Here is a 10676-nt window from a genome sequence, read left to right as displayed (position 1 = left end):
CTGTAATTAGATGCATTGGAAGAAAAAAGTTTTATGTGTCTTGTGTTCTTGATACAATTGGTCCTGAGTCTCTGTATGCAGGAAATACTGTTACAACAAGTGTTATTTATTGGTCTACTATTGATACCATACTGTGCCTTTTTAGGTAATCCCATCAGATAGGTCAATCTGTCAATACATTTTGTAGATACAAAAATGCTGCTAGCAAGGATTTTTCTTGCTATTTTCTAAGTCCGTGAGAGACTTTTCTCTCTCACAGAGGGGTAGCAGAGTATGTAAACAACCAAGCCACCTGCAACCTTGAAAAGTCTTGTTTATGGTATAGTAGAAAAATATTTTGACAATGGATGTTTTAGGATTTTAGCCAATCACCCCAAGGGGTGACTGATCCTTTGTCCAATTAGACTATGAAGAAAAAAGTCTAAAAAAGAGTTGGTAAAATAATTAATCAATCTTGTTGCACAATTCCTGCCTGCTGGATCTTCTCTCCTCCTCCTCCCTATGGCTGCGGGACACAGTGATATACCCTAGGGCCCAGGCCAGCGGTAATAACATTTCTGCAATAACTTTTAGCAGATAAAGGTTCTGATTTAGAAATGTTTGTGCACATAAGTAACATTATTATCAAAGACTGTGAAAGTGATACACATCCATTAAACTTTTCATGAGTGGAAGTGCTTGTAAAATTGGCCTCTTGGTTCTCATCCAATGTCATACAGAAACAAAAATATCTTCTGGCAATTGAGAAGCTATGTTTATATTTTGCTGTAGAACACATACACCTTTTCTCCAGCAATGCAGAGTAGTTTTGTTTGTAAAAGTCCCTTTCCAGGCTCTGAATGGTATCTCCACCACTCCAGAAGAAAGGAGAGGTGCAGTTTCTTCTGGAGGAGTCCTGGAGTCCCACAACTTCTAAGAGCAAGGATAATCTTTTCAGGAGACAATGAAAAATGTGTTTAATCACATGACATATGACACTTCATTCAAAATTACCTTTTTGTGTTTAGCACCGACCATAAATTTCTATGCTTAAACAAACCCACCTGCAACACTGCCAGGCATACTACTCACCCCACAATTCACTTTGCATTTCTCAGCTAAACTGCAGCTGTTTCTTATGCAGAGGAATAGGTTGAAGGGAAGTCCACTGAGCTTTTGCAAGCAGGATGATTTTTGCGATCATAATCCTCAAGTAAATTGCATAAAGCTGTTAACATTTTCATAGGTGACTGCATGTATTTGTCAGATTAATGTATTTTACACAACTTCCCTAGAAAACAATATTAGCAGCATCAATAAATGAAAAGCAATGCAACTAATTATGGGTTATAATTAATAATTTATATTTATATTAAAATGTGTGGCCCATCATAGTAGCATTGAAGATGTATACACCAATTTTTAATGGTGGGAAGGTTGAACAAGTTTCTAAACTTTTCCTGTTGACATCTCAGTGCTGTGGGGAGGATGACATGATAAACCTCACCCCTTGCAGTTAAAGTCAAATTGTCAACTTCATGAACCCGTACACATCTTTGCAGGAAGTCAGGCTCACAGGAATCACTAGTTTTTTTCTGGTCAGCAAGTGACTACTTAATAATGGAAAGAAAAAGGTTCTTTGCTCTACCAATGGAATATGCATTAAAACAAATCAACTAGCATAATGTCAATGAATTAACCACTAACACATAAAGAAATGATACTTTACTAGAATCACTTTTAGTTGATGGCTGAACTCACAGAAGCTTTGCTCTGCTATAACCAGAGGTTACAAAGGTAACCTTCACAATTGACAAAATTACTTGGCAAAGCCCTGCTTTTGTTGTGTCTAACACTACAAAATACCTTTGTACAGAACACGAGAAATAACATTGTTTTGACATTGAAAGATTTTCATACTTATCAGTATCTGCAGGATTGACTGATTTGTCTACAAATGTGAGTAGAGTTTAGATTTTAAAAGTCTCCAATCAGTTAAGCCATTTTATTGTTTGAGAATTAAAAATCCCTTTGATATTTTAAATCCAGACATCAAGTACACTATGGAAAACAAACTGGCCTAGATATTATCTTGAGAGAAAGAGTGAAACTTCCTGCTTTCACTTGTTCAAGCTGTGTGCCAGCACAAACAAATGCTATAAGTGTAGCCCATTACATTTAACAAATCTTACTAATGCAAATAAGGCTCTTCTAAAATAATTTATTTCATTGTAAGGTTAATAGAAAATTTCAGTTTAGATTTTACCCTTAATTTTGGCAGGCTATATCACCATGAATCTTCAAATTATCTTAGTGTAAGAAGTCCTATGCTTGAACAGAATATGTCTGAGAAGTTTAATGGAACGTGGATACATTGTTTTGGACTCACAACACATTATATCTCAAACCAGTTTTAATTAGAGCATAGTTGATTGTTGCAGTGGGGATACTGCAACATACATATATCAAACCAGGAGTCCCGTGGAAAGCGAAGTATATATGGACAGGTTCGTGGTAGATGTTTCAGAGATACTTATTTCTCCAGCCGCATGGCCGGGGCTCTGCCGAGGAACTGTTACAGTCACCAGACCAAGGGTCCTTCTGCCCGCGCAGGGGAACACAAACCAACCAATGGGAACGAGGCTGAGCAGGGGCAGGGAAACCCCGTGTCTGTCCCCTCAGGGCCCCTCTCCCAGGGCTACACAGCGGGGGAGGAGACCTCAACAGTTGATGTAAGTTGGTTTTGGTATATATTGGTGTCTTTAAATAGTTTTGAGATGAACTTGGTTATTAAAATTGGCATCCAAGCACAACTGCAGCACAGCAGTGTCTTGGTTTGAAAGACAGGTGTCTGCCAAGGAAGGCAGGAGTCTCCCTTGAAATGAAAAAGAAAATGCAACCCTCTTCCCTCCAAATTATTATAATTTTGAAATTAAGGGGTTTTCAGGCAAAGGTATGAGGAATAGGAATAACAGTTCTTTACTATTATGTGTATGTATATATGTGTATAACAAGGCAAACAAACAGCAATAACTATGGCAGTAACAGCAAACAGAACCACAAACCCAGTCCCAGCCTTCTCGGCTGTCAGGCCCTTTCCCCTCGGGTGCAGTTCCGCTCGCAGCCGGCAGGGGCGCTGGCGGCTCCCGGTGAGCAGGGCGGGTGCAATGGTTCCCCCGCGGCTGCAGGGGGCGCTCCGGAGCGAGCTCGGGGAGCACGCAGCAATGGCGGCTTGGGATCCTGGGAAGAGGTGGACCAAAGGCTTCACAAACCCCCTGGGCAGCCGATCCCGGTGTTCGGCCAGACCCTCGGGAACAGCAGGCTGGAACGGCAGGGATGAGCACAAATCCCGGGTGGCAGGAGAGATGTATCAAACTCCGGAGCTGCAGTGGGAAACCTGGGAGGACTCAGCAGGCAGGACATGGTGGGGCTACAGAGCAGCAAAGACTGGAAGCAACAGCAGGGGGGTAGAGTGGCAGCAGCCCGGCTCCCAGTGGGGCAGGGAAAGGCGGGCTTGGGAATCCCGGGGTTTCTCCAGTAGAAGGAAGGCAGCCGAAAAGCAGAAGTCTCCAGTGCTGATGAGATGGCAGCAGCCTCTCTCTCCATCTGAACACCGAGCACTCACTGCCCACACATCAAGGTGAAAGAGAGTAGCCTGTTGGACCACACCCTCAATGGCTAGGTCCTTTGTCCTCCCCAAGTACCCAGCAATTTGTCGCCCTGGCAACATATATGGGGAAAATTCCTCAAGAGGGGGAAAAAAAACCAGGAGGGGAACTCCCAAAAAGCCCAACATTATCCACCTCAAATTTTTCCTATACTAACATGTTACATCAAACTTAACCTTTTTAACCATATACATATGTGCATCACCCAAATTATATACATATATACATGCAGATACTGATACGAGTACAGAGCCATGGGTTGTTCACCCTAAAACAAGGTCCCCTTGAGGTATGCATTGGGTCTCTCCATCCCTTTGCATCACCCACCAGGTGCAACCTGGTCCCTGAGCAAAGACAACCCCACGGATGGGTTTGTCTTTGTTCAAGGCAGAATTAACCTAAACAGTTTTTCCAAGCATACCTCTCATGTGTACCACTGGAAACTTATCCCCATCTGTTGTTTGTAGGGGTTCAGATTGGGCAGGGCCTGCTTGGTTGGTGGAGCCTCAGGTGTTAACTAACCAGGTGGCTTTTGCTAAATGCACCTCCCAGTTTTGGAAAGTCCCCCCACCCAGTGCCTTCAAGGTGGTTTTAAACAATCCATTACACTGCTCAACCTTCCCAGCTGCTGGTGCATAGTAAGGGATGTGTACACCCATACAATGTCATGTTCTCTTGCCCAGGTATGTATAAGGCTGTTCTTGAAGTGAGTCCCATTGTCAGACTCAATTGTCTCGGGGGTACCATACCTCCAATGGATTTGCTTTTCAAGGCCCAGGATGGTGTTCCGGGCAGTAGCGTGAGGCACAGGGTAGGTCTCCAACCAGCCAGTGGTGGCTTCTACCATTGTGAGCACGTAGCGCTTGCCTTGGTGTGTTTGAGGTAGCGTGATGTAATCAATCTGCCAGGCCTCCCCATACTTGTATTTGGACCATCGCCCACCATACCACAGGGGCTTCATTCGCTTGGCCTGCTTGATCGCAGCGCATATCTCACAGTCATGGATAACCTGGGAGATACTGTCCACGGTTAGATCCACCCCTCGGTCTCGTGCCCACTTATATGTGGCATGTCTGCCCTGATGGCCTGAGGCATCATGGGCCCATCGAGCTAAGAACAACTCTCCTTTATGTTGCCAATCCAAGTCTATCTGGGACACCTCTATTTTTGCAGCCTGATCTACCTGTTTGTTGTTATGATGTTCTTCATTAGCCCGACTCTTGGGAACATGAGCATCTACGTGACGGACTTTCACAGACAGCTTCCTTACCTCCGTGGCAATGCCTTTCCACTCCTCAGCAGCCCAGACTGGTTTTCCTCTATGCTGCCAGTTGGCCTTCTTCCACCTTTCCAGCCAACCCCACAGAGCATTGGCTACCATCCATGAATCAGTGTAGAGGTAGAGCTTTGGCCACTTCTCTCTTTCAGCAATGTCCAGGGCTAATTGGACGGCTTTAAGTTCAGCAAGTTGTTCGATCCACCCTCTCCCTCGGTAGCTTGTGCAACTTGACATGTGGGACTCCATACAGCAGCTTTCCATTTCCAGCTAGCGCCTACAATTCGGCAGGAACCGTCAGTGAAGAGGGCATATCGTCTTTCAGTATCTGGTAGCTCATTATATGGTGAGGCTTCCTTGGCACGTGTCACTTGCTCTTCTTCTTCTTCAGGTAATCCAAAGATCTTACCTTCTGGACAGTTCGTAATTATTTCCAAGATCCCAGGGCGATTTGGGTTTCCAATATGGCTGCTCTGTGTGATGAGGGCTATCCATTTGCTCCAAGTAGCGTCGGTGGCGTGATGCGTGGAGGGAACCTTTCCCTTAAACATCCAACCCAGCACCAGTAGTCGAGGTGCCAGGAGGAGTTGTGCCTCTGTGCCAATTACTTCTGAGGCAGCTTAGACTCCTTCATAAGCTGCCAAGATTTCTTTCTCTGTGGGAGTGTAGTTGGCTTCAGACCCTCTGTAGCTTCGGCTCCAGAATCCCAATGGTCGACCCCGAGTCTCCCCAGACACCTTCTGCCAAAGGCTCCAGGACAGACCCTTGTTCCCGGCTGCAGAGTAGAGCACATTCTTCACTTCTGGTCCTGTCCTGACTGGGCCAAGGGCTACAGCGTGAGCGATTTCCTGCTTGATCTGGGCGAAGGCTTGTTGTTGTTCAGGGCCCCAGTGGAAATTGTTCTTCTTGTGGGTAACCAGGTAGAGAGGGCTCACGATCTGGCTATACTCAGGAATATGCATCCTCCAAAAGCCTATGGCACCTAGAAAAGCCTGTGTTTCCTTTTTATTGGTCGGTGGAGACATTGTGGTAATCTTATTGATGACCTCAGTGGGAATCTGACATTGTCCATCTTGCCACTTTACCCTGAGGAACTGGATCTCCCGGGCAGGTCCCTTGACTTTGCTCTTCTTGATGGCAAAGCCGGCCTCCAGGAGAATCTGGATGATCTTTTCTCCTTTCCCAAATACCTCAAATGCTGTGTTCCCCCACACGATGATGTCATCAATGTACTCCAGATGTTCTGGAGCCTCACCCTTTTCCAGTGCAGTCTGGATCAGTCCATGCCAGATGGTGGGACTGTGCTTCCACCCCTGGGGCAGTCGGTTCCAGGTGTACTGCACACCCCTCCAGGTGAAGGCAAACTGAGGCCTGCATTCTGCTGCCAGGGGAATGGAGAAAAAAGCGTTAGCAATGTCAATAGTGGCGTACCACTTTGCTGCTTTGGACTCCAGCTCGTACTGGAGCTCCAACATGTCCAGCACAGCAGTGCTCAATGGTGGAGTCACTTCATTCAAGCCACAATAGCCCACAGTCAATCTCCATTCCCTGTCAGACTTGCACACAGGCTAGATGGGGCTGTTGAAGGGTGAGTGGGTCTTGCTGACCACCCCTTGGCTCTCCAGCTCACGGATCATCTTGTGGATGGGGATCACAGCATCCCGATTTGTCCGATACTGCCAGCAGCGCACTATCGAGGTGGCAATTGGCACTTGTTGCTCTTCTACCTTAAGGAGTCCAACTGCAGAAGGATTCTCTGATAGTCCAGGCAGGGTGTTCAATTGCCTAATGCCCTCTGCCTCCACAACAGCAATCCCAAATGCCCACCTGAGTCCTTTTGGGTCTTTGTAATAGCCGTTCCAGAGGAAGTCTATGCCCAAAATGCACGGGGCCTCTGGGCCAGTCACAATGAGATGTTTCTTCCACTCATTCCCAGTCAGGCTCACCTCAGCTTCCACCAGGGTCAACTGCTGTGATCCCCCTGTCACCCCAGCAATAGAAACAGTTTCTGCCCCCACATATCTCGATGGCATTAGAGTACACTGCGCACCAGTATCAACCAACACTTCATATTTCTGTGGCTCTGATGTGCCAGGCCATCGGATCCACACTGTCCAAAAAGTCCGGTTCTCCCGTGCCTCTTCCTGGCTAGAGGCAGGGCCCCTCTAGCCCTGGTTATTATTCCCTCCATGGGCATACATGGTAGAGGTGCCTTCAAGGGGATTTGACATATCATCTTCCCTTCTGTAAGAACTGGCAGCTTGGTCACGGGAAGCTGAGGCTACTTTCGCTTTAGCAGAACTCCTGCAGTTAGTGTCTTCCCCTTTGAGTTCACGCACCCGTGCTGCCAGGACAGAGGTGGGTTTCCCATCCCATCTTCTCATGTCTTCGCCGTGGTCACACAGAAAATACCACAGCTCAGCTCGTGGGGTGTACCCTCTCTCTCTAGCTGGGGGACGACGGGCTCTGACTTGGGGGCCTGTGACTCGCACTGGTGCCACAGTGATCTTCCTCATCTCCTCTCTCAACTCCTTCAACTCCTCTTTGAGGTCCTTAACCACAGCAGAGACAGGAGCTTTCAGCGGGCCATTGACCATACTGTCATAATTCCTGAGCCTGTTGGCGAAAGAGCCCACTGTTTCTCGGTTGATCTTGGCATCAATCGTTGCAATGAAGGTGCTAGGTTCCACATCATCTGTCCTATGCACTTGACCTTGTTGGGGTCATTATCATGCTGTCCATTGCTCCAAAAGAGTACCTCTAATACTGCCACCTCTCTTAGCTGCTGGATCCCTTCCTTGAGTGTCTTCCACTGCATTCTATGACAGTACTCCTGCATTCTTTCTTTGTGAATGAACCTTTCTCTCACACTTGTTAAAAGCCACTCCCAGAAAGGGGCCCTGGCTCCCTGTCTTGGGGTGACTTTATGATGTGTATCCCGTATCGCTGCCCTATGCCCAGAAATTAACTTTGTGCCTTTCTATGCATCTAAATCGAGCCTGAGAGGGGGAAGGAAAAACTGAGCAAAACTTTTTCAAAGCAGTTTGCAGCTTGTTCAAGGTCACACAGAGATAGCAACTTTTGCCCAGCTGCGTCAGGGGAGGGAGGAAGCACCCGGCTTGCTGTTTCCCGAGTCAGTTTTTTGGCCAGTTGCTCAGCTTCTTTTTCTCCGGAGAGAGACTGAGAGTTGAATTTTTTTTCCTTCCCTGGAATTTCGAGTTTTCTCCCTTTTCCAGTGGACTGCTTCAATATTAGAACACATCGGGAGGACTTTCCACCGAGCGCAGACAGCCTGGCCCTGGGCCAAGCCCCAGCTCCGAGGAGACCAAAGGGAGGACTCTAGCACTTTCCCAGATTTTTTCTCCACAGCAAGAGATTTTATTATTTAGCAGTATTATCCTTTCCCCGTGTGTTTGTTAAATAAATAGCTTTTATGTTTTTCACTTTCCTTTGAGGAAAATTTATTTTCCGCGAACCTGGTGGGGGGAGGGGTGGTGACCTGCCTTCTCTCAGAGGATATATTTCTAAATTTGGCCAAACCAGAACACTCCCTCACAAATATCTGGTCCACACCCAGGTCCTGGGTCAAGGAACCCAAATACCTTGCCTCACCACTATCCAGTTGCACACCTGTGCCCATAAGGTCCCAAAACTGAAGCAGCCAGGTTGTATAAGGCTCGCACCCCTGTCGCACAATGTCTTTTCACATGTTACGGAGACTGTTGTACAAAAGGGACTCAGTGATGATTTCCGGCTCTGGCTCTCCTGCTGGTTGTGAGGGCCTTGGTTCCCCATCATCATTAACTGGTCGTACTGATTTGGTCTTATACTTCCTCCTTTGCACAGGGGCGACTGCTGCTGGCTGTGGTTGCCCTTGTGGTTCAGCTGAAACCTGGACGGTTGTAACATCCATGGGTTCCACTGCTGCACCATCGGACTCACCCTCTTTGGGGCAGGGAGAGGGTTTTGCACTAGCTGGGGAGGTGTATTCCCTTAGCATATCTCCTGGTGCATCTCCTGCATCCCCTTCACCAGTACCCCCATCCAGTTTGGGTGGTCCATTTCTGAGGCGGGCTGTTGGGTGGTATCAGGCTGTGGGACAGGATCTCTAGTCTCTGGGGCCGTATCACTAGTGTCTGGGGCCATGTCAGGTTCTGGGGCAGCATCCCTAGACTCTGGGGCAGGTGCCTGGGTACTTATACAAGTCAATTTCACCTTATCCCTGAGTGCTAAATAGAGTAGAACTATCGACAACACCAGATAGAGTATCAACAACACTTGGCTACTAGCTAGGGGAAATCTAAACCCTTTGAAAACTGGTGGGGTAGGCCCAAAGAACTACTTGAAGGGTTGGGAGAAAACTTCCCTTGGGGTTATTTCGTCACAGAAGGTACCATTGTGAATGTAACCCCAAAAACATATGCTTAGTGTGTGATAGCTTTTTATCCATGTGCCCACATTCAAGAGGAAATTAAAAACCCATGAATTCCTCACCTTATCAACCCATAGCACTAACTGGATAACAGCCACTGCAGCCTTAGTCAGAGGACACATGTTTAGATAAGGAGATGCAAAGGGGAGAAATATAGCCACGAACATGTGACACCTGAGCCAGGGTAAGCTAGCCCACATGGTGCCACCGAATGAGGTTGCTATATCCAGGACACAGAATTAAGTTACCCAGGAACTGTTATTCCTTTTTCTTAATGCCCTCGAGCCCCACATTGGGCACCAAGATCTGTCTTGGTTTGAAAGACAGGTGTCTGCCAAGGAAGGCAGGAGTCTCCCTTGAAATGAAAAAGAAAATGCAACCCTCTTCCCTCCAAATTATTATAATTTTGAAATTAAGGGGCTTTCAGGCAAAGGTATGAGGAATAGGAATAACAGTTCTTTACTATTAAATATCTATATGTGTATAACAAGGCAAACAAACAGCAGTAACTATGGCAGTAACATAAACAATCACAAACCCAGTCCCAGCCTTCTCGGCTGTCAGGCCCTTTCCCCTCGGGTGCAGTTCCGCTCGCAGCCGGCAGGGGCGCTGGCGGCTCCCGGTGAGCAGGGCAGGTGCGATGGTTCCCCCGCGGCTGCAGGGGGCGCTCCGGAGCGAGCTCGGGGAGCACGCAGCAATGGCGGCTTGGGATCCTGGGAAGAGGTGGACCAAAGGCTTCACAAACCCCCTGGGCAGCCGATCCCGGTGTTCGGCCAGACCCTCGGGAACAGCAGGCTGGAACGGCAGGGATGAGCACAAATCCCGGGTGGCAGGAGAGATGTATCAAACTCCGGAGCTGCGGTGGGAAACCTGGGAGGACTCAGCAGGCAGGACATGGTGGGGCTACAGAGCAGCAAAGACTGGAAGCAACAGCAGGGGGGTAGAGTGGCAGCAGCCCGGCTCCCAGCGGGGCAGGGAAAGGCGGGCTTGGGAATCCTGGGGTTTCTCCAGTAGAAGGAAGGCAGCCGAAAAGCAGAAGTCTCCAGTGCTGATGAGATGGCAGCAGCCTCTCTCTCCATCTGAACACCGAGCACTCACTGCCCACACATCAAGGTGAAAGAGAGTAGCCTGTTGGACCACACCCTCAATGGCTAGGTCCTTTGTCCTCCCCAAGTACCCAGCAATTTGTTGCCCTGGCAACATATATGGGGAAAATTCCTCAAGGGGAGGAAAAAAATCCAGGAGGGGAACTCCCAAAAAAGCCCAACACTGACTAATGATTTAGGCTGAGTTTCAGCTTTGTGTTTTAGTGCAGATTAAA

This window comes from Corvus hawaiiensis, chromosome 4 (genome assembly GCF_020740725.1).
Source record: "Corvus hawaiiensis isolate bCorHaw1 chromosome 4, bCorHaw1.pri.cur, whole genome shotgun sequence".
Lineage (NCBI taxonomy): Eukaryota > Metazoa > Chordata > Aves > Passeriformes > Corvidae > Corvus > Corvus hawaiiensis.
This window is presented reverse-complemented; position numbering follows the sequence as displayed.